Source organism: Vulpes vulpes, chromosome 12 (assembly GCF_048418805.1).
Source record: "Vulpes vulpes isolate BD-2025 chromosome 12, VulVul3, whole genome shotgun sequence".
Classification (NCBI taxonomy): Eukaryota; Metazoa; Chordata; class Mammalia; order Carnivora; family Canidae; genus Vulpes; species Vulpes vulpes.
This window is the reverse complement of record NC_132791.1, coordinates 186,738,490-186,764,428: the sequence shown is the minus strand read 5'-3', so window position 1 is coordinate 186,764,428 and position 25,939 is coordinate 186,738,490.

Here is a 25,939-nt window from a genome sequence, read left to right as displayed (position 1 = left end):
ATCTTTTCTTTTCTCTTGACAGACTATAAACTCCATGAAGTAAGGGATGGGGTAGGATTTTTCTTTCCATTCCTGGCAGTTCTCAAAGAGCCTGGCTCGGGAGTAGATATTGGCAAGTTAGAAAGTCAACAGTTTACATGACCGTGCAGAGTACATATGTCACAGCAGTTACTCCCCAGACATGACGCTTGAGGGAAGCATATTTAGTCCCTGTCATCATGTCCTACAGGGATGGAGGCAAATATCCCACATTTATGCAGGTGAAGGTCACAAAAGAGAATGAAAAGAAAATGTACTTTTCTCAGTTACCATTTATAGCAGCAATCCTCATCCCTCTTGCATATCAGAATCCGTGTGGAACTTATAGAAAAAAAAAAAAAAACAGAATCACTGGAAATGCATCCAGGCCTTTGTTATTCTTTCTAAACTTCCAGGAAATTCCAGTTTATAGCTAGTGTTGAGAGCCAATCTACAAGCTCATGATAATCCAGTCTGAACGTGGGCACAGACATCTCTGCTGTCCTACAAGTTCTGGTAGCCTCTTAACCTGCTGGCTTTGTCTGCTCAGCTGGGTTTCTGACCTTTTTGCACTCAAATTTCACCCCACCTCCTACAAACTTTTCACACAGTCCTTGTATAAAGTTTTCATAAATGAGCATTCAATGTAGCATATAACGCGCTATCTAGTCTTCAAAGGTAGAAAGAAGTAACTCAGACTTTCCCCTGTTAACGCTGAATTCCTCCACAAGTCTGTCGATTCTATTGTCTATATAGCTGATCTTTGGACAATGTGCGTGTTATAGGCACTGACCCCTCGCTTCTCAGCTGAAAATTCCCCTATAGCCTCAACTCCCCACAAACTACTGGTAGCCTAAGGTGACCAGACGGTTAACAGTTGGTTAACACATTTTTTGATGTTATATGTATTATATACTGAATTCTTATAATAAAGTAAACTAAGGAAAATGCTATTAAGAAAATCATAATATAAAATACATTTATGGTACTATACTGTATTTTTTTAAGGCTGTGAATCTGTGTATAAATAGATCCAAGTGGTTCAAATCTGTGTTTTTCAAGGGTCAACTGTATTTATTTTAAAATTCACTTTTCCCCATCTCACCAGCTATGGTAAAATTTCATAATCCATGATTTGGTGACTGCATTGGTATCCTAAATATTCTACTTCCCCCCTCTCCGATTTATTCCACTTGGTGCTCTGAGAGCAAAGTTATCTTCCTATAATACACCTCATGTTATCCTCTGTTGTATAAAACTACTGAGTAAAGAAAACAAAATGAAACAAGCTTCTTTCAAAATAGCCTGTTGTAAAAATTTTAGGCCCCTTCAGGTTGGAAACACAATTTCTTATATAATTTTACTCTAACACCTGTTTCTAGTATCTTGTCTCTCCACCCCATTCTGTGCTGCTCGGCTCACCCCATAGGTCATTTGTGTTAACCATTCTGATTTTTAGACCTCCCATGACCTGTATATGGCATGCTTCTGAACTCAAATACCTTTCTCCCCTGCATCCCTAAAACTCCCTGCCACCTACCTCTTCAGGAGCAAGCTTGTTTTCCTGCAAAATGCAAATTCCTTGGTGAACCCTTACCCACACTCTGCTTCTGAGATTTGAAACATGCTGTTAGTTCAGCAGAAGAAACAAAAGTTGGTCCAGCCCTTCCAATCCTGGTTATGTGATCAAAAATAAATTTGCATTAAGCAATGGATTTCATATACATCTTACCATTGTACCCACCCCTCTAAAACTACCAGAAGTCTGTTGAAATCATTGATTACTTACAAGTGAATATTGGAAAAAGTGAGGATACAGAGAATGGTGACTTTCTATAGACAAAAATTCCAGAAATCAGGTTGGAACTGGGCTGTTAGAACTGGTCAGCTTAAATTCATCATTGTATTTTTCAGCTAAGTATAGCTTACAAATAGTTTACTCTGCCATAATATATAAGAAATTTTTAAAATGAATATTCAGTGTGATTTGTGGAAAGACAGCTCAGAGGTGTGTATCTTCAGTGGAACCATTCTTATGAAATATTATTGCTCCTCAAATATATATACCATTCTGTCTTTTTAACATACTTCTCTTCAACACTTTTCCAATAATTGTGACTGGAGAATATATACTATGTAATTGCTATAGACGATTTAATACTGTAGGTAGAACTGGAACTGTTTTTGGCACCTGATTTATAACTTAAGAAGCCACTAAAACTTTTAACAACCAGGAAGCCCACACATTATGAGCAACATGGAAAGTCTTGAGGATACGTGGAAGGACATTGTATCCTCACATAATAAAGCAGGTTATTAGATTTCCTAAAATAAGTATTCCCAAAAGAATGGCCATATATTGCTAACTTCATGAGTCACCCCAGCGAAGATCCACTTCTATTTGGAGAGTGAATCTCTTGGATTAGAAGATTTGCATTTAAATGGTCTATTTCCCCCTTGCAGCTACAGGTTTCCTTATAGGATAATACTGCTCTTTCTTCCTGCCGCAGACAGAGAGGGCCCTGATAAATCCCACAATAGTGATCATGAGATGATCCATGAGTTTATCAGAGGACATTTAAGCTATTTTAACAGACACATTTGAAGTAGGTTTTCCTCTATCTCCTTTTGGGAGTTTCAAAATATATTTAGGATAATTAGCTATTTCCCTACAGGCCATCTTTATGAATTTGAGAAAAATGCCATCCATTTTTCTTAGTAAATTAAAGAAAAACATATTTGAAAACTGAATACTAATTTCAAAAGAAAAAATAGGCAATAGTTTAATGCTCATAAAAGTCTCTTCCTAATACTATTTGCCTCTTAGTCCAGAGTCTTTGAGAAATTAAGCAAAAGAACACCTAAAGGAAATATAATCTACAATCTCAGTGTTGAAAATTCACACTTAAAACTAGCCATTCTCTCAGATTATGTGGTGTAACATCCTAATTTTAGAAATCACTTGCAAAAAGGGAAAATGATGACTAGAATAATTCAAAGGATGAGGCAAAGTTTGTGGCATTTTTTAGATATTTTATCTGTATCAAATGCTTTCAAGGCCCTTCTGAGACTTAGTCTGATGTACTTTCATTACGACAAAAGGCACATGTAATGAAATGTCTGTATGATGTGGAGGAGAGAGAGGAGGAAGAGCTTTGTTCAAATATCCTATCTCCATGGGGTATGTGTGTTGTGTGTGTGCATACACATGTGTAGCATAAACCACCTAAACCACCCCAAAGACACAAAAGGAGGCCTGAGCAAATGGAATTGAAATCATGATGTACTGAGACATACTAAGAGCCCTTAGGATGTCTCAACACATCACAATTTTAGTTCTCATTAATTTAACCTGTTAATTTATTCTGATTCCAATACAAACACGAATAAGATTTATATCCTTAGAACTATGCAAGATGATACTAAACACAACTCAGAAAAAAAATGTAAAAATTTCTAAGAAAACCTTGTGTAATAAGGTTACAAGAAATAATTGGAATAATAAGTGCAAGGCGGGGGGGGTGGTGCATATCCTATCACATAGTAAACATTCTTCGTAGCTCCTTCCAGAGTCAATAAGAATCCATAACTACATATGAAATAAAGTGTAAGTTAAATATTTCAAAGCAATGATGCCAAGTTCACCTTTTTAAAATAGATGGTGTTAGAGAAACTGCATAATAATTAGGAATGTGATTATATTTGATCTCTTTGTCACACCACACACAAGAATGAATTCTAGATAAATCAGACATGGGGAACAAGGAATAAGAACTTCCTTAAGTATTAGGAAAATTATGATTCCTCATTAACCTGGGAAAAAATAGAGTGATTAACCCTAATGTATATATAACATTCAAATGCTAAAGAAACAACAGCCCAGAAGTCATACAGAAAAATGAGCAAATGAAAAAAAAGAAAAAGAAAAATGAGCAAATGATACAAATATTAATGAAAAGTATTAAAATGGGCATTAAGTATATAAACATATAAGACTTATTATAAGAGAAATTCAAATAAAAACAACATTCAGATATTACACCTCACCCGCTAGATTGGCCAAACTCCAAAAACTTGATAAAGCACCACCTTGCCTAGGCTGTGAAGAAGCCAACACTGCCTTGCATGTGGTCTGCATGCAAAAATGTAAAAACTATAACTTATGGACAGATTTTGCCAACATCTAGCAAAACCCTTTGTACACTTATCCTTTGGCCCAATAGCTAAGTTCTAGGAATTTATCCTGATGATTCATTCCCAATAATAAAAATACAATAAAAAAAATCTTTCCTTTGTATTGTATGAAAATTGCATTATATGAAAATGCGACATTTTGGAACTGACCTAAATGCCCAAACATTAGAGATTTTGTTGAATAAGCTATTTTGTGTATTCACCATGAGTACAATGTTGCTTTGAAAATAAGGATGTCTATGAATATGAAGGGAGTTCCAAAATATGTTACTAAATTAAGAAAGCAAAGTATACACATATATACTGCACGCTGCCTTTTGTTTATGAAAGAATGAAGGAAAAATGAGTCAAGAAAGGATGAAGGAAAACAACTCAGTCTATAGGAAAGAAAAAATTGACAGTAAGGTTTTATATTTTAGTGTGCCACATTTTTTAGCGTTGTGGACCTAGAAACTCTGAAACTCCTCATATGTGGTAAACATTTTAGCAAACAGATACGAGTTACTATTGTGGGCACCTAGGGCCCTTATTGAGGAAGGAAGTAGACACCAATTTATGGAATTGTGAAGATTTCTGTGTGCATGTTTGTATTATATTATGCACGCATATTTATTTCTTCTGGCTCTAGTTACTTACCGAAGCCATCTAGAAGAAGCAATTCTAGAAGTCATGAGAACGTCTGGCATACAGACCTTGGCTTCACAGTATCGCTCACTCCCAAAAGGAATCAATTCTGGACCAATCACAACCAAATCTGGACCATTTCATCATCCCAGTGGATAAAGCCAGTGATGGATTCTAGCCCTTTTCATGAAATGAGAATGTGTGATTTCACGTTGACAATAAATCGATAGAAGATAAATAAATATGCACATGAAAAAAGTAGGGGGGAGAGTCAACGTCCTTATAGCGCCATGTTTCTTAGAGGTGAAGTGACTAGTGGGGTTGGAACATAACTAATTTGCAATCCTCAGTTAAATTGTTCCTGGCAAATGCCCTGAAGAGTGAAGGTGGACAGCAGTACTGCAACATCCCAACACGTCTCCACACAGATTGCCTACTGTGTGCAAGGGGGGCTATAGCAGTGTGCAGTGGAGAAACTAGACAATACCCAGACCGGGAGATAATAATAAACATCACTCAGAGGGACAATCAGATACCATGTTCCTCCTGGCATATGTGATGCATGAAAAAATGTTTCTGCCTTATCTGTGCCATAATCTAGCCATGGATACACAGCTTGCCTCTAATTCCTAGAAGCACTAAAAAGCTCCAAAATGAAAAATAAGCTATGAGATAACAGGTCTTCTTTTTTTTTTTTTTCAAAATGCCCATGCCATGAAAGATGAAGTGATCCCGAGAGACAACTCCAAATTAAATATGATCCAAAGACATAAGACAACTGTATGCAAAGCCTACCCCGCAATTAGATCTTGTATTCAAGAGAAAATTGCTATATTAAACTAATATTGGAACAATAGCTTTATAACCAACAAGTAGAAAGCATAGGAATCATTGTGCCAAGAAGGAGACGGACGTGGTAAGTCTTGCACAGCGTCGGAATCGAGTGCAGTGTGTGCAGCTGACCCACCAGGCAATACTCACACAATGTCCAAAACTGAGAACGTGACTCCCATTAATTAAATGCTCACTGGGAACCATGCTAGATGCTTCATTCCTATTATTGCACATAATTTTTATGACTGAGTTAAGAAGCAGATATTAAGGGAAAACTGACGTTGAGCAAAGAGAAATAACTTTTCTAAGTAGCCAAGATCCTTCGAAAAACAAGTTGCTTTAGCTATTCAAAAGAACTTTTGATTTCTACATTTAAACTGATGACTACCTTTCTGTGAAGAGTAAAATCTTAAAACCCAACATTCTCAAGTGGTATAGATTTCTTTCAGTAAATTGGTCAACAGTTTTGTATTCGGTTCACTTGAAAATATCTTTGTTGCTTTTTTTTAAAATTTTTTGCTGAGATGTATGTTACTATAGAGAGAAAAAAGAAATTGTGTCATGTAAAATGCATACTTACACATCAGGAATTCTTTCGACTCTTAAAGAAAAACATATAAATAAGAAAAATTAAGATATGAACTATTGTGTAGAACAAATAATTTTTTAAGGACAAATTTGTAGTTAATGGCTCAAATAGAGAAAATCTATACAATGCATGTTTTAAATATGAATAAACCATACACCTTTTTTAAAGGAATTTTATTTATTTATTCATGAGAGACAGAGAGAGGGAGAGAGAGAGGCAAAGACACAGGCAGAGGGAGGAGCAGGCTCCATGCAGGGAGCCCAACGTGGGACTTGATCCCGGGACCCTGGGGTCACGCCCTGGGCCGAAGGCGGACGTTCAACCATGGAGCCCCACAGGGGCCCTTAATTCGTTTTTTAATACACCCTTATTTCACTGGAAAAGTCAGCGTTCTACCATATTTAGAAAATTAAAAACATAGGTTTAATTCCCAATAGGATATCTGATTTGAAAAATAAAATAATTCCAGTTTATGTGATTCAACTCACTTTTTAAAAAATGAGTTTCCTTTGACTTTGCTGTCAACCTCTAGGTGAAATGTTTCAAAAGTTTGCATAGTGATTTTTCCCATTAAAATGCAAATCAGTTTCCTTAGTGACAAATATTAAATTAAAACCCTAATATAAAGTGAAGACATGCCTTAATGGCTGCAAATTTAAATCCAATCCTATGTTAAGATCTGAGTTACGGAGTTCTATCAGAAGTAAAGTTTGAAGAAGTGGTTTATCTCCACTATTTCACGCCTGATAATGTGATGTTAACTGTTCAAAGTAGTATTTCTAACAAGGAACAGATTTTAATTGTTTACACTAACAGATCGTTAGCAAATAAACAGATTCGAAATAATTGCTTGATTTTATTTTGAAATTTAACATATTGGCTCTTAACTTTGAAAACAGCATCAAAGAATTTGTCACTGAAATCTCATATAGTTGTGATTAAAAGAAATCCAAGATCTTGATGAATGAAGAATAATAATTTGACTATGATATCTTGCCCCTGAAGGATTTTCACATATTTTATAGTGTTTTTTAAAAGCTCAATAAATGCAATATGGTCTTCTGTCTGGACTGGATCCTGGGATGGAAAATGACACTAGTGGAAAACTAGTGAAATTCAAATAAAGTCTGGAATGTGATGGTAACATACCAATGTTGTATAGGCCAGAACTCTTGGGATTGAAAGTCTATAGGCTCAGCTCCAGTTACCAGGAAAATGGAGCCATTATGATTTTGGTTCACATGAGATTTGGAATAGTAGAAACTTCTTTCTCCCTCGCCGCCTCTCTCTGCCTCTCTCTCCTCTACATACCTCAGAGGGGCTCTAAATTTCACACTAAAACAAAGTCCTTATATATTTCTCTAAGGTGCCCACTGTCAGCCCTGATTTCAATACCCATCTACTTAACGTTCCAAGGCGGGACAATCATATCTCCCTCCTCTAATATCTACGTATCAAAAGTGCTAAAGCACTGAAATCTATGTTGGTTCTTTACTCATTCTTGAAATGGTTACTAGGACTGTTCATTTCGGTCAATCTCATGTGATCAAATCCGAAGCAAGTGTACCACACTTATAGTGTAGCCATTGTTTTGGAAAAAAAAAAAATGATGCAACCGAGTCACCGATACTTAAGATCTCAAAAGGAGAGGCTATTTGTGCTCCATGACCCCAAACCATCCCATATATTCATCAAATTATTCTAAATCATTGCAAATCTGCCTTCCTCATAAGATCATTGGTGACTTTAGTTACAAAATAATGCCTTTCTCATCTTCCTATATTCATGGTTATTTGATATTAAACACAAAACATTTGATGGAGACATAAAAAATAAATCAGTAGGACAATGCAAAACATAAATTTGTATGGAATATATTTTTGCTGATTTTCTTGAGCACATAAGCAAAATTAATATTATTTAATGGAGGAATTTGATTTTAGCCTATGACTGTTTTTATTTATTCATTTACTTGAAGTATAATTGGCATGTGACACATCAGTTTCAGGTGTACAATACAATGCCTCAACGTTTGTATATACTGCAAAATGATCGCCACGTTAAGTGTAGTTAGCCTCCACCCCTGTACAGTTACAATTCTTTGTTTTCATCATGACTTTTCTGTCTTTTAAACATCTTTTTAAACATCTTTTTTTAAAAACAGTTTTTCAACAGACTTTTAAACATCTACTCTTACTAATTTTCTTTTTTTTTTTTTTACTCTTACTAATTTTCAAAAATATAACATAGTATCAACTGTGGTCACCATGCTGTACATTACGTCCCATGGCCTATTTATTTTACAAAGATGGTCATTTTCAGCTTAGCCCCTAGATGCTAGCTTTTCCATCTTTTTGAAAATGATTTCACAGATCCAAGTACAGGACTAAAGCAACTGAGCTCTTTGGCATTACCTAGGATAGCACCAGAGGCAAATTGTCCCTTTCTAGCGTTTTCTGTCTTTCTAAAACTCACATGTTAGAAGGTAGAGGAGGCTAAGTATCCTCTACACTGAGAAGTCACCTAGAGACCGAGAAGTGACACAAGCCACCCGCACCATTTACAGGTGGCTTTACTCAGGACAACACACTGAGGGGGGATCAAGAGCACTGACATGACGAGTGAGACACAGCTGTTCTCGACCCCGTTCTCTGACGAGCCCAGGCCGCAGCCCAGCTCTTACAGAATGAGGCTCCTGGCGATGGTGACAGAGTGGTTATCTGTGAACCAGAGACTCTCTACTAGTTATTTAGGGTTAGGGTTAGGGTTAGGGTTAGGGCACAGGCATGAACACCATGGAGGCTCAAAGACACAGTTACTGTTGTCAGCACTCCTGCAACTCACGTACATAAAACCACAAACACACAGCCTTGGTCTCACCAACATAAGTGTTTTTCCTGGTGCTGATCTGGTCTCTCAGGACAGACACTGATTGATGGATCGACTCTGCTATTTAAATAAAGGCCAGCTGGGTCTGTGCTCTAGTCCTATCTGTTATGTTTTTTTGTTTGTTTGTTTATATTTTTAGAGAGTAGCTCACCTTCACCTTTGTCACCATTTCCTCCTCCTAAACCATTAATTTTCCTCACGGTTCCCTTTTCAGAGCACATCAAGGCTCTGCCCCAGAGTTCTAGTTTCTGAACACAAATTTCCTTAAGTTAGGCCTGGAAAAAAAAAAAAAAGAATTGGGAAAAGACTGTATGATTTCTTCTCATTACTATAATCAGTGTGTTGAAAATCATCCATGTTTATATTTGTCGCAAACAAGATTGATGATTTCATCAGAGAGGTATCCATCAAGTTCTAACTTCTGGTTCCATCTCCTAAGAGAAATCATCAGGTGATACTTTAGGTGTAGGACTCAGTGGCTTCTTTGTTTTTTTGTTTTTTTGTTTGTTTGTTTGTTCTTGCCATGTAGCTCTGCCATCATGGATTTAATTCAGTAGGCCATTTTTTACGATATAATTAAAGCTGTGATTTACAGGGAGGGCAAATAGGTTGATAGCTTATGGGATAACCCATATACAAAATCTGGGTAATAGGATTACTGTATGTGGAACATGGTAAACTTAACAAAAAAGTATTTTTCCCTGAACAATTCTGTAGTTGGAATCACAGGAAAGAAGGAAACTAGAGTAAGAGAAAAAGAGACCAAAAATATAGAGAAAATTGGATAGAAATATAAACAGATTCACAAAAACAATAAAAGCTAACATTTATTGAATGCAAGCTATGTTGCATTCAATAGACTAATGATTTTAATTGTAGCATCTCATTTAATACTCAAGACAACCCTATGAAATTATTATGATCATCATTATATAGATGAGGAAATCGAGGATCAGAAATAAGTAACTTGCTCCATTTTGTAGATCTGGGCAGTTAGAGAAGCTGATTCGAACCTGGTGGTCCAGTCTAGAACCTATCCATATCTTAATGCTGCTGCTTTGGGAGTAGCATGTGCTTGTTTCTGGGGTCATTGGGAGCTTTATGGAGTCCTTGAAATGACAGCACAATGATTAACATCTTAGGTCTCCAGGAACCTACTCTGTGCTTTCTTCTCCTAATTCCTTCACGTCTTAGGTTGCTGTAGCAGAATGTCATAAACTAGGTGGCTTAAACAACAAAAAATTTATTTCTCTTCGTTCTGAAGCCTACGAGACAGATCGGGGTATAGTCTGTTGGAATCTGATGATGGATGTTTTCCTGGCTTACAGACAGTTGTCTTCTCACTGGGTCCTCACATGGCAGAGAGACAACTCTGGTTTCTTCCTCTTACAAGGACACTAACCCCATCAGAGGGGCCCTGCCTCCAAATACCACCACATGGAGGGTTAGAGTTTCAACAGAAGGGGAATTCAAACATTCAGTCCATAATACGTTACTTCCACAAGAGTCTGACAACCAAGTTGATCATTTCTAAGCAAATCTACGTTTGAAAGAGCCCAACACATACAGTGTTGATTCCAATAACGTTGTCAACGATACTGTGTGAGGTCGAGATAGAGAGGGTAGGTTGTTATTTTGTCCCATTTTGTTCTAAATTCAGTCTTTTTCCCCCCTTAGGCAGTTGTGCTATAAAAACATTTCATGCTCCTGCTGGTTAGGCCCTGCACAATGCCTGCCCCTGCCTGAGGGACCAAATGAATGAATAAATGAACAATAGCAGGCAGGATAAGAACCATGACACGTGCATGTATATATAGTCGCCACTTCATGCTTCTATCATAAGCCCATGGTAGCTACTAAATAGCAATGTACTAATCATGGAATAACTTATTTTGTCTTAATATCCCCATATCTAGAATCCAGAAACAAACAAGATTTCACAGTTAGGAAAAAAATAATACGAGAGTGAAACAGTGTTAGAGAGCATATACCCACGATTGAGGACGGTCAGTGGGATGTACCTGACAGCTTAAAAGAATGTGTGTCAGTTCATTGAAAGTTATCTACAAAAATTCCATTTCTCCCAAGTTTGACAACCAAAAGAGGGTGAACTATAAATAGTGTGTTAATGACTTTGGTGATAGAGTCCACAACAGATCAGCATGCAAAATTCTGAGAATCCAATTGATGCCTATAACGAGAACCTTTATTGTCAGTTGGGTGATCAAAATGTTTCATTTAAACACTTGTGAAAGCTGACACGCGAAGAGCAAAATATCAGTGGTTGTTAGCAATAATGATTTTTAAATCAGGATCATTAAGCAAACCGATTTCTGAAAGGATTAGGGATAAATGTGGTTACAATCACACATCAGTCCAGAACGGTGTTTAGAGTGAAGAAGAAGAAGAAAAAAAAAGGATATTGACTGACAATTGAAGAGTTCAGGCTCAAAAATATTGACTTCAAACTTTTAAGTAGATGCACCATTGACTAGGATCCAAATTCTCAGCTCATTCCTTCTCCTGGAGAAGTTGAACTCAACTGAGCTCATTTTGAATTCACAGGAGCTTCAAGGGAGTTCAGATTCGCACAACAGGGGGCAAAGCAAGATCAGATTGTGGCCTTTTAATGCTCTCTGTGTTCAGTGCCTCAGAAGTCCGTGGGTACGCTCAGTGTGGAGAAGCTCAATAGGAGTGATGAATAAGGAGAGTGCATCTGTATCTTTCTCTCTCTCTCTTTTTTTTTTCCATTTTGCAGACTGAACTCCCACATAATGAATGAGCTAATTTATCATTTGGAGTTCATTATTAGAAAGCACGGTGTAAGCAGATTATTAATGTTTGCAACGTTTTCAACTCCAAAAGTGCTCATTTTGTCACCTTGTCTAGAGATAGGTAAACCAGGCTGTAAAACCAGATTTCTCCAGTTTCTACTTTTGAGGCAGTGTGCAACGTACCAGCTCTGACTTTTAGACCTACTTCCTAAGTTTTGAGTATCAACGTATTAGCATACTTCCAGTGCCTGCCTTTGTTACCTGTGTGAAAAGAAAGCTCAAATAAAGCTCAAAATGAAGCTATATCCCCCCCCCCCAACTATTACTTTATTTATATCACTGTGCTTAACAATTGCTATATTCTTTCCGTTTGGATTCTTTCCATCAAACTTCTCTAATATTTACAAAACTAAATGTAATGATTCCTTTAAAATTAGAGGGATCCAGTAATTTGAAATGCAAACCATTTGATTATTTTTCTAACGCACTAACTTTAAGACAAATAGCTATAAAGTGACCGTATTGTAAAGATTTTCAAAAAAACTGAAATGGAGATGTCTTAGAATGTATCCAGTTTGATGCCACTGAAATTTGGCAGTGAGTACATGAGAGAGTGGGGGTTTATTTTAAAGGTTTTTATTTATTTATTCATGAAAGACACAGCAAGAGAGAGAGAGAGAGAGGCAGAGACACAGGCAGTGGGAGAAGCAGGCTCCCTGCAAGGAGCCTGATGTGGGACTCAATCCAGGATCCCGGGATCAGGCCCTGGGCCAAAGGCTTACGCTCAACCGCTGAGCCACCCGGGCGTCCCAGAAGTGTTTTAGGAAAGATTCCACAGACTAATGAGATATCACATGTGATAATCTTTTCTCAAAGAAATATTTGGGAAACATTCAAACTCATTTTCTGACCATAATATTTTGAGAACCTATAATCTAAAGACTGTCAGTTGATTTACATGAAAAAATGCCCACTTGGTTCGTTCAGGGGGCAATGATGCTCTCTTAGTGTTGGTCATATAGAAAGCAAATCTGGAGAAACTATGACAGTGTTGACACTATTTTGTAAGGTTCAAAACCAGGACAGTTGGTCATGAGAAAGGAAATTTAGTCAAAGAAAAATGTAAAGCTCCACAGTGCCAAGCTTTATGTACTGGCCACCTCCTCACAGACAACTTCTGGAAGACAGAACTGTTCTCTCAGTAGGTATGTTCATGGGCCTTGCACAAGTTGGGAAGAGCTAAAAACCAACTGCCTCTCCAAGGGGTCCATGAAAGAGAGAAAGGGACAGGACTTTGCTTGTATGGTCCTATCCCATCTGCCACTTACCAGCAGCCAAAGTGGGTCCTACAGGGAATGCACTCCACAGCACTTACGAATTGTTTCAGGTGCCCTTTGGTGGCCACTCACGAAGACCTGTGGATTTATAGTTAACTCTAAAAGCAACAAAGGCAATTTTGCATGGATAGAACTTGGCACATGAGGCCCAGAGTTTCAATGTGTACTTACCTACCTCAGGAAGCTCAGGAAAACGGTCATTCACAAGTTAACACCCTTTCTTGGTTTCAGTGTTTCAGAAATCTTTCATGATGCCCCTATGCAAAAAAAAAATATATATATATATATATATATATATATGCATATTATTGCATAGGTAGGGTCCAACAGTATAATTAGTATTTACATACTAAGAACTCAGTGATTATTTAAGAAAATACATATAAATCAGAGGAGAATATAACAATATAATTTCATCCTTAAGGAACCAAAATTTATGACTAATAGGAGGTAAGCTGCACATTTTTCAAACTTTGGAATTAAACTGAATACCATCATTCTGATTATCTATTCCACATTGATTTTGATGGCATTTTTGCAAAAATACAATGTTATCGAAGATTATATATATATATATATATATATATATATATATATCCCTTATATTCCCCTTCCCTAGGAAATATTCCTACCCATGCCCCCAGGACCCATTTTCTTAGCTTTCCCCTTGGGGAATTTCCTAATTCTGCAGGGCATTACCAACTTAAAAAAAAAAAAAAGGAAGGTGAAATAATCTAGATTTTTAAATTGTAAACTATCCCAGGTTTATAGATTAGAGGATATGTAACAAATGCCAAGTACTGCTTCAAAGTGTAAAATGTCCTTCCAAACCTCTGTGCAGTTCTGTAGTGCTCCAGGCACCTTGGTACATGATTTGGAACTCCTGAGTGCCAGCAAAGGCAAAGAACACACGTAGCAAGTTATGAAGTCGGGGATTGGATAATGGAACGTGAGGCAGGTCAAAAACCCAATGTTCTATCAGAACTATTTCTACTTTTTTTTATTATCGAAACCCTCAGAATTATCAAGTAAACAAGTAGCCAACTGTATAGCGTTGTAGGATATAGACTCCTTAGAGAATGGAGCTCTGGAATCTTCCTCTTTCAAGAAAATCTTACTTTAAACAAGTAAGAAAGATGTTTCTTAACTATAGAAAGAGGTTTCAAAGCCTGAGTTTGCTCATGTATAAAATGGGATTAGTAGGAGACTCTCCTTCATGAATTTTCTGGGAGTATTAAATGAGCTATTTATTTAAAGCACTTTGCACAGGACCTGTGTCATAGGACCTGTGCCCAGGGACTTTTGCGCCGCTGCTGCAGTGGCTGGTATCCTGATGATGCAAGAAGCCCATTTCCCCTCCAACCACTGATACCACCACTTGTTAGACTCTCTCCCTTGAATTTGTGATACCCTCACCTTCACTCTGTTCCTGAGAACAGAGGCAGAAATATTCCAGGTAAGAGGAGAAGAACAAATTCTAGAAGATTTACAAATCTGGAGCAACTTGGACACAGTGTTGTCGAAATCCATGCATGGTTGCCTGGAAGCCCATGCTGTTTCGATTATGCTTTGTCAGTTACTCAGAGCAGACAAGATCCAACTCCAAACATACATGGTCCAGTCGACCTCAAACTGCAGTTGAAAAACTACAGATAATTCAGCATTTTCATGACACTTTTCTATTAGGTTTGTCCCAATTGTTTACCTCTGTACTTAACACATGTGTTTCGGGAGTTGGTTGTGCTCTTGATCCCATGTGTTAGATTATCACTCACCCTTGGACTTTTGTATGTTGCTCCTTCTCTTTGTGCATGGGGTATCTTATGTCAGTGTTTAGACCTCAGATTATTGACTGGGGCATCTTTTTTTTTTTTTTTTTTGTCTAGTACCTCAGTCAAAGACCATCCCTAGTCTCCATCAGGACTGTTTGTTTGAAGGATATGCCAACATGCCATGATGTCATTAAATGCACCATGATGGGCTAACGGTGTTGGATAGAGTCATAAAATCTCATTTGGAAGCAACCCCATGGGTCAAAAGTCCAAAGTTTAATTCACTCAAAAAGGCCTGCCAAGTGCATCCACAAATGCTCAGTAAAGGGAAAAGGGAATGGATGTTAAACAATTAAAATAAATCCCGTGCAGGGATTGATTAGTTGAAAGATGTGACACTCAGAATATGTTACACTGAGAAGTTGCTTTAAAGTCATCAATAAGTCAATAATTATCTCATCTCACTCTTCTAAAATAGAGAATTTGGACCTTAAAAAATGACTGGTGTATGTATGTGTGATGCAAGAGAGAATGAGAAAAGGAAAGAGATGGGGTTAGAGGTGGGGAAGAAACACACAAACAGAGAGGGAGAGGGAATCTAAGAATATCCCTCTCTCTTAGCTGATTGAAAATGTTTACAGTTGACTGTTCACTATTCACAATTCAAAAAGGAGCTGACTCAAAACCAGAAGCAGCCATGCAGAAGCTTGCTGCTAATGTAGTCAGATAATCTAGATACAGATTTACTGTTCGGGAGAGAGTACAATCTCATTGCTCCTTTAATCCTGGAATCAAGTGAAAATTTCCTGATTTCTTCTTTGGGAGTGAAATTTGACTTCCTCTAGTCCTAATCTGTCCCCAGTGGCCTAATTCCCAGGAGCCCCATCCACAAACACAAAATGAATTGTAAGCAGGTTTGCCATATTTATGCACTTGCTTTATTTCTCTAATATATTACCCATTCCGTTCTTCTTGAATTATGGTGGCTTATATATTTGTCTTTCCCACTGGACTTGTAAGTCTCTTTTGGCCAGAAGTCATTAATTTATTTTGTCTTCTTGATTTAAGGAGATTATAACCTCAAAAAAATTATTATATTTGTTTAATGCGTAACAGTTAACAAAGTGCTTACATGTACATTAAGTGGTTGACATTCTCCATTTGATAAATAAAGTCAATGGACTATGTGCCATTATTTCTGTTTTATTGATGGCATAACCATGACTTATGGAAAGCTTTCATAAATATAATGAAAGGGCTGTGAATTCAACTCAACTTTCCAGAACCCAGTCCAGTGTACATTTTCTTATACCATGTTTATCTCAACAACACGCATGGTCTCAGCACCATCACATAATCTATGTTCTTCGATATATTTAAATGTATGTGATAGAAATTTAAAAGAATCCTTCTGGTATTTCTCAGGGCAAAAAAAGGTAAATCTAACATTTTGAGGAAGAGGCCATGTCTTCAGACGTGAATCTCCCAAGTGACAAAGAAGATACTGGAAGAGTATGAAACTGCCCTAGCTTTTCTAGTGCTCACTTTTCCTGGGCCTAATTATACATGAAATATGCAAATCACAACTTTCTGAATGTACACAGATTCCACAAACAAACACAAGTGCATTTTCAAGAGCGACTTTAATTTTCCTTCTTTTCATCCTAATTGACAACATTCATAGAAGGAACACAGTTTGAGCAGTAAAAAAAGTCAGGAAAATTAAATACAGAAACAGTCTGAACTGTATAATATGTCTCCTCTTTCATTAAAAGAATGAAATATTGTCAGTGCCCTTTATAGTTTTAATTAAGTATGTCAGTATAATACTTAATTGAGAGAAATATGCAAATGATCGTTGCTTTATAAGGCCAAAGCTAAATAAACACGGCATACTGCAAGCACCCATCTCATTATATGTCTATGCAGAAGTCTTGTGCAGATTAAGTTATATTATGGGTGATTCTTTTTACCTCCAAGTCATTCCCAACATTTTCATGCTGAAGGATCTGAATGAGAAATAATAGCCATTTTGCAATTTTCTTTCAATATTATCATGCAATATTCTTCTCAGAGTGAATTAATATGAATGATTCCAGGGGCTGGCATAGTCCAACTTTGTGAACTGGCTTCTATGGATGGTGACTACGAGGAATAGGTAGGGTTGCTTTACCACCACTTCCTGAGTACCAATCTAAATACGATTGGCTCAAGCTTGCAAAATCGAATGTACCACGTCTTTCTAGACACTAAGAATAAGAAGACACACAAGATACCGAAAGACTGAGAACTGGGATGAAACTTGTTAAACTACTCCTAAGGCTGACAGGGCCCAAACCTTCACAGTCAGGTGCATGTTGCAAAGTCCAGTACCCGCCTCTACTGCTCCCTCTCCAATTCCCGGCAGTTCACCCAAGCCACACCACTATCCCTTCAGTGTTCGTATTCCTCTGCTTTACCCTGTGTACGAGCAGTGGTCTTTAACTAAGGATGCCCTGTTCCTTCTCTGCCTCTTGACATTTTGCTAATCTTTTCCATTTAGTTTAAATGGCCTGACTTCTACAGTCTTCTCTGTTTCCCTCAGAGATAAATTGCGCCTCCTTCTTTATGACTTCTTTAGCCCTATCTACTTATGGGTGGTATAACAGTTATTATAATACTTTGCCATTAATTTGCTTTGTAATGCTATCCTCAACCCCTCCACATCCACTTCAAAACTGGGATTTCTTTGCCACGCTGAACTTACTGTTATTCATCTTTTTATGGTCCAATCCCCCCGTCCCATGGGAATTTAATAGGCATTTAACAAATGTTGGCAATTTAAAGTTCCTTTATGTGACACCTTTATTGCTAAGTGTCTGAGACATATTATTGATAAAGATTATAGTAGGTATTGTTTTGGAGAAATATTCAAATATTCATTGGGCAATATATTCAACAGAATTAAAGTGATATTGTATGCATGCAAAGGACTAAAGAAATATGTTTTGACCTTGAATTTTTAAAAATCATTGATGATAATTTAAAACATTCCCAATCATTCTGTCCATACTTACCCAACTATTTCCTCATTATAGGAAAACATCCTGAAATGTGGTGTCCTAAGTGAACCTGATGAAGGGGGTTCTATTTAACTTCTTATAAAGATAAATCCCTCTGTTAATAGTTAATGTGAGTCATTATTTTTTAATTATTTCTTTTTTCATGCTATTATATAATAGGAATACCTATTCCATTATTTTCAGGCTGAGAAAGAAATACTGATTTCTGCAACAGAACCAATGTCTTGAACCTAGTAGGAGCTCTCTCACTGGTGCGTCTTGGCATATGAACTCCTTCAGCCTGACTTGCTTTCCCCTTACTTCTTCACCTGTGTAGCTCCATCTTGTCAATCAAGGCATGGTAACCATCACTCTTATACAAGTCTTCTTGGACTGTCCCCAAATATTTTAGAAATGCCCCTAATCTATGCCCCAATAATATGCTTTCCACTCCTTGTTTTCATTCATTTATTAATCTTTCCTTTCAACAAATATTTACTGAGAATGACTTTTATGTTTGGAACTGAGAGTACAATGGTGGGCGATAGAACCCCTGATGACTTTCCTGTTGGAGTTGAGTCTGGTTTAGGAATTCCTCTCACATAAAACATTTCAGACAGCATTAACTGTGTTTGTCTCCTCTGTTAGGATCTGAAATCTACTCTGGAACAGAAGCTTTATCTTTTATTGCATCCTGAGCACCTAGGGCTTCGGAATGGGGATGCTTAGTAAATCTTTGACTGGATGGATACTCATTCTATGTTTATTTAATCTCATCCTCACTCCATCAACCAGTAAATATTTGGTAAATGCTTCAATTCTCAGGGATCCAGATAGAGTTAGAAATACATTTAATATATCTCTGCAATGCAATATTTTGCGTAAAACCAGAACTTACCAAATGTTCTTTATTTAATTGAGGGCTGCTAAGAATTTGTCTGTCTACTGCAATACATAAAAATGAGAGTAATAACTGGAGAGGCTGTTATGTGGCACTGTTCGTGAGTTCTGGGTCTCTCCCATTGAATATTCAATCACAGTTCAGCCCTGGTGATTCAGCTCCAGGAAAGCCAGGCCTTCTGTTCAATGTTGGGGCATGGACATTAAGATGAACAATATTAGATCAGTAAGCATGTATGTAAGTGCTGCTTCCAGTAACTTGGTTCATGCTACTAATTCATAATTTTTCTCTTGCCCCGACAACTTATAATTAGATCAAAAGCCATTCAGTCAATATTTGGAATATATCGAAGATGTTTCCCAATAAGTCCTTAAAGGGGAAGGGTGATACTATGCTTGTTTTGGAAGTGGAGGGGACGTCCATTCTAATGGTCAATGAGAATTCAGCAAGCAGTGGTTATACTCTTTCTGGCACATTCAATGAAAGCCTCCTGTAGGGAAAGCAATCTTTGTGGTCCATTAATCCATTTACTTCCAACTAGACACCAAGGACTTCACACCAAGGAGAAGAGACGATACAGAGAGAAATACAGGATACCAAGAAAGCAATCCTTATAGTAATTAAAGTACAAAAGCTGATGCAACAATAAGTGCATGTCTTTTAATTTGCCAAGAAATTCATGAATTATAATCATCTCAAGACCATCATCTTGGTCTATATATAGACCATCAGTCTATAGTCTATCTTCTTTTCAGAACAGCATCTTGGAATATTTATACCTGACACTATGATTAACAGAAATACTTTCCAGTTCTTAGGGGCCTAAAAATAAGTAATGTTGTATGACCTAAAATAAGTCAAGGATGCATTTGCCACCATTTTATCTATGGAGATATCTAACTTTAAACAGTCTCAGTAGACACATGACTGGTAGCAGACAATATGGCCTTGTAGACCTAATTCTGATTCCCTAATCTTGTTTTCCTTGGTACCTTCACTTAAAAGCCTGGGAAAGAATAATATGCACAGCCTCATCTCTCTTCAGCCAGAGAGTGGTGACACATTTCTTTAATATTACGATTAACAGTATGTATTCTGAAAGTAAATTCTTGAGTTTAAGTCCTATCTCTCCCATTCATGAGCTACACAACTTTGGGCAAGGAATGATCTCAGTTCCTTTCTCTTTCTGTTGAATGGAGAACCAGAGTATCTACCTCATATAGTTATAGCAAGGTTGATGTTTAAATGAATTATTATATAAAGCATGCTTACAGTAGGTCCTAGCATATAGTAAGTACCATATGTATGTAAGCTATACTTATTACTTTCATTGTTGTTGTTAATCCTGGCAAAGGGAATAGAATTGCAAACCTGCTCTGACATTAAGAAAGCTTTTTTTTTTTTTTTTTTTTTTTACTTTCCTAATAAAATCAAAAGTTGTAGCTGACATGACACTACCTCAAGTGAATCTAATGCCAGCAGTGAATCTAGAAATGATATTTGCAGCTGGAATAGATGGGATGGACATTATGGAGATATAAGCTTTGGGGAAAAGTTCAAGAGATTTGGAAAGAAGCCACATCTGAATCCAAACCAACAGCCACCTACCTCCCATTAGATATTTAAACCGCTGTCATCAAGTTTTATGCTGGCTGAAATCTAAAGCATTCTTCACTGATACACTGGTGGAACTGTTCTGACAGCTAAGTCTTATTACCACCAGGATTGTGTAAAATGTTCTCTGCTTATCAAAGTGATCAAAGAAATGGACCAGATATTATGAAGTGTTTTCAAACATAGCTCCCTAGATCTTTCTGCATCAGAAGACTCTGTCCCGGAGGGAGGGGAAAGATGGCAGAAGAGAGTTGAGGGGTCCTCAACTCACCTGGCCCTACAAACTTACCTATAACTTTCAAAACATCCTGAACACCTACAAATTCAACCTGAGATTTAGAGAGAAAACAGCTGGAATGTACAGAGAGAAAAGTTTTCACATCTAACAAACTATCATTTTTAAGTTTTTTTCTATTTGACTTTAATATTTCTACAATTACATGTCTTAGATATACTTTTTACTTCTGGATTCCCTTCAATGTATTCAATTTAATTTTGGGAGATATACGAGATATGGGTATTTGTTTTGTATTTTTTGTTGGTTTCTTTGTTTTCTCTGCCTCATTTTGTTCTACAATGGCGGAAGTTAATACCTTCTAAACATGACCAACAGCACCCAGAATCAGGTGGAACACCATCCTGATTCACTCTGTGAGATTATATTCTCTCTTCCTTCCCATTCTGCCCCCCTCTTTTATCTTGTTTATGTTTTGATGGTCAATGTCGGGGCTTCTATAAGTATTGCTGGTTTATATAAATTTGGGACTGAGCCTCATCTAACATACAGAACTTAATGACTCAGAACCAAGAGGATCACCCTCTAGGACCCCTCAGGTAGACTACATTCTCCCTCCACTACAACTTCTTCACTAACAACTCCATTTTTTCCTCTATCCTTTACTTCTTTTCTTTTTCTTTTTCTTTTTCTTTTTTCTTTTTCTTCATTTTTGGTTTTTGGCTTTTTATTTTTACTACTTTGTTTTAAAATTTGATTTTCACTTTAGTGGTCATTTTGTTTCATTTTGTTCTGTTCTTCTTTTTCTTTTATTTTCTGGTCTCTGACCTCCTCAGAATCATCTAGGGTTGATGATTTTCATTCCTATTTTACTTAGGTACTGGTTGATATTTTTCATTCAGCCCACTCATACAGCCACTCTGCTATGGACAGAATGACTAAAAGGAAGAATTCACCACAAAGGAAAGAACCGGGAACCATACTCTCTGCCAGAGTTACAGATTTAGCATTTCAATATGATGTCAGAAATTCAGTTTAGAAGCACAATTATAAAGCTACTGGTGGCTCTGGAAAAAAGCATAAAGACTCTAGAGATTTTTATTACTGCAGAATTGAGACTTAATCGGGCTGAGATTAAAAATAGATTAAATGCGATGTAGTCCAAACTGGATGCTCTAACTGCTAGGGTTAAGGAGGTGGAAGAGCCAGTGAGCACACAGAAGACAAGTTGATGGTAAGAAAGGAAGCTAAAAGAGAGAGAGAGAGAGAGAAATGATAAAGATCCGGTAATGAAAGACTTAGGTAAATAAACGATAGCTTGAGAAGGACGAATATACATCTAATTGGGATTCCAGAGGGAGAGAGAGAGAGAGAGAGAGCCACGAAGTATGTTTGAGAAAATCATAGCTGATAGCTTCCCAAATCTAGGAAGGAAACAGGAATTCAGGTCCAACAGATAGAGAGGGCCTTGAAAAAAATCAATGAGAACCATTCAACACTTCAACATTTAATAGTGAAACTTGCAAATTCCAAAGATAAAGAGAAAATCCTTAAAGCAGCAAGAGATAAGAGATCCCTAACTTATATGGGGAGAAATATCAGATTAACATCAGACTCCCCAAAGAGACCTGACAGGCCAGGAAGGGCTGGCAGGATATATTCAGGGTCCTAAATGAGAAGAACATGCAGCCAAGAATACTATATCCAGCAAGGCTCTCATTCAGAATAGAGGGAGAGATGAAGAGCTTCCAAGAAAGGCAGAAACTGAAAGAATAAGTGACCACCAAACCAGCGCTGCAAGAAATATTAAGGGGGATCCTGTAAAAGAAAGAGGAAGTCCAAAGAAATAATCCACAAAAACAGGGACTGCACAGGTAATACGATAATACTGAATTCTTATTTCCCAATTGTCTACTCTCACCACTGCTGTTCAACACAGTACTAGAAGTCCTAGCCTCAGCAATCAGGTGACAAAAAGAAATAAAAGACTTTCAAGTTTGCAAAGAAGAAGCCAAACTCTCCCTCTTCACAGAGGACATGAGACTGTACATAGAAAACCCAAAAGACTCCACCCCCAAGATTGCTAGAACTCATACAGCAATTCAGCAGTGTAGCAGGATACAAAAGCAATGCCCAGAAGTCAGTGGCATTTCTATACACTAACAATGAAACTGAAGAAGGAGAAATGAAAGAGTCAATCCCATTTAAAATTGTACCCCAAAGCATAAGATACCTAGGAATAAAACCTAACCAAGGAGGTAAAGGATCTATACCCTAAACTACAGAGCACTTCTGAAAGAAATTGAGGAAGACATGAACAGATGAAAAAGCATTCCATGCTCATGGATTGGAAGAATAAATATTGTGAAAATGTCAATGCTCCCCAGGGCAATTTACACGTTTAATGCAATCCCTATCAAAATACCATGGACTTTTTTCAGAGAGTTGGAACAAATAATCTTAAGATTTGTGTGGAATCAGAAAAGACCCCAAATAGCCAAGGGAATATTGAAAAAGAAAACCAGAGTCAGGGCATCACAATGCCAGATTTCAGGTCATACTACAAAGCTGTGGTCATCAAGACAATGTGGTCCTGGCACAAAAACAGACACATAGGTCAATGGAACAGAATAGAGAACCCAGACATGGGCCCTCAACTCTATGGTCAACTAATCTTCTACAAAGCAGGAAAGACTATCCCATGGATAAAGGACAGTCTCTTCAATAAATGGTGCCGGGAAAATTGGACGCCGCATGCAGAAGAATGAAACTAGACCACTCTGTTTCACCATACACAAAGATAAACTCAAAATGGATGAGAGATCTAAATGTGAGACAAGAATCCATCAAAATCCTAGAGGAGAACACAGGCAACACCCTTTTTGAACTCGGCCACAGTAACTTCTTGCAAGATACATCCACGAAGGCAAGAGAAACAAAAGCAAAAATGAACTATTGGGACTTAATCAGGATAAAAAGCTTCTGCTCAGCAGAAGAAACAGTCAACAAAACTCAAAGACAACCTACAGATGGGAGAAGATACCTGCAAATGACGGATCAGATCAAGGGCTAGTATCCAAGATCTATAAAGAACTTATTAAACTCAGCAGCAAAGAAACAAACAATCCAATCATGAAATGGGCAAAAGACATGAAGAGAAATCTCACAGAGGAAGACATAGACATGGCCAACATGCACAGGAGAAAATGTTCCACATCACTGGCCATCGGGGAAATACAAATCAAAAAATACCACCATGAGATACCACCTCACACCAGTGAGAAGGGGAAAAATTAACAAGACAGGAAACAACAAATGTTGGAGAGGATATGGAGAAAGGGGAACCCTCTTGCACTGTTGGTGGGAATGTGAACTGGTGCAGCCACTCTGGAAAACTGTGTGGAGGTTCCTCAAAGAGTTAAAAATAGATCTGCTCCATGACCCAGCAATTGCACCACTGGGGATTTACCCCAAAGATACAGATGCAGTGAAACGCCAGGACACCTGCACCCCGATGTTTCTAGCAGCAATGTCCACAATAGCCAAACTGTGGAAGGAGCCTCGGTGTCCATTGAAAGATGATGGATAAAGAAGATGTGGTCTATGTATACAATGGAATATTCCTCAGCAATTAGAAACAACAAATACCCACCATTTGCTCCGATGTGGATGGAACTGGAGGGTATTATGCTGAGTGAAGTCAATTAGAGAAGGACAATCATCATATGGTTCCACTCATACGGGGAATATAAGAAATAGTGAAAGGGGAGGGAAACTGAGTGGGAAAAATTAGGGAGTGAGACAAACCACAGAGACTCCTAACTCTGGGAAATGAACAAGGGGTGGTGAAAAGGGGGGTAGCCAGGGGGTTGGGGTGACTGGGTGACAGGCACTGAGGGGGGCACTTGATGGGATGAGCACTGGGTGTTATGCTATGTGTTGGCAAATCGAGCTTCAATAAAAACAAATGAAAAACAAAGTAGACTCTGTCCCATAGGCAACAGTATGTATTAGTGCTCACTTTACCTATGACATTATGTTAATTTCCACATCGTGATATTGTGAGAACAACTTTATTTTGAAACCACTGAAGACCTGGCAGCTTTAGAGACAGATCTTCTTCATATGGACTATTTTTTTGTGAGCTATGACATTTAAATTCCGCTTGGCTATGTCTATGTCTGGTCCTTGTGCTAGCCAGCCTTCAGGATGGCCCCACTCATGTCTGCCTCCCAGGGTTCACGTCTTCATATAGTTTCCTCCCACATGGTACCAGAATTGGACTCTGTGACCAACAGCATGTGTATATCATGTGTGCGACAAGATTACAAATAACTGCAATTTCTGTCTTGGACTTTCTCTTGCTAGCCAGCTCTCTCAGATCCCTCAGTCTGGATGCAGCAGGTGGTCATGTCAAGAAAACACTCAGGTTCCCTAGGCAGAGGCCCACATGGCAAGGGACAGAAGTCTCTGGGCAAAAGCCATTGAGGAAGTGAGACTTGACAGTAATCACATGAATGAGCTCAGCAGTGTAATTCTTTAGCCTCTGTTGTGCCCTGAGATGACCGTGCTGCAGCCAGCAGCTCACCTGAAATCCCCTGAGAGCTTCTAGACCAAACCACCCAGCTAAACCACTCCTACATTCTGACCCTCATTATGTCCGCACGAGAGGTGAGTGATTATTGGTTGTTTTAAGCTACTTCTTAGGGTTTTGTTCTGATTTTGTTTGTTTGTTTGTTTGTTTTACTACTACATGGCTGGCATTTGCTAGAATAAAAAGTTTAAAGAAATCAATCTTAAATAATATGTCACAAGAATGCGTCCAAGTTCTGTAATACCCCAGGTGTGTTCTGTGAAATCTAAGTAATACTTTGCTCTGGAAAAGAGGTATGGGTGTGTATATAAATACACATATACATCTTTATAAGTGTGTGTTCACTCATAAATGTGCATGCACATGCAGTACAGTAGTCCATGGAACTTGAGCAACAAATACATCAACACTTTATAGGAAGAAAGAGAGGCCATGTAACTGGAGATAGACAGATGGCATGACCCAGTGAGTCTCCAATTATATTACAAAGAGGTATTAAGAATTTTTCTTTTCCTAACTTTAA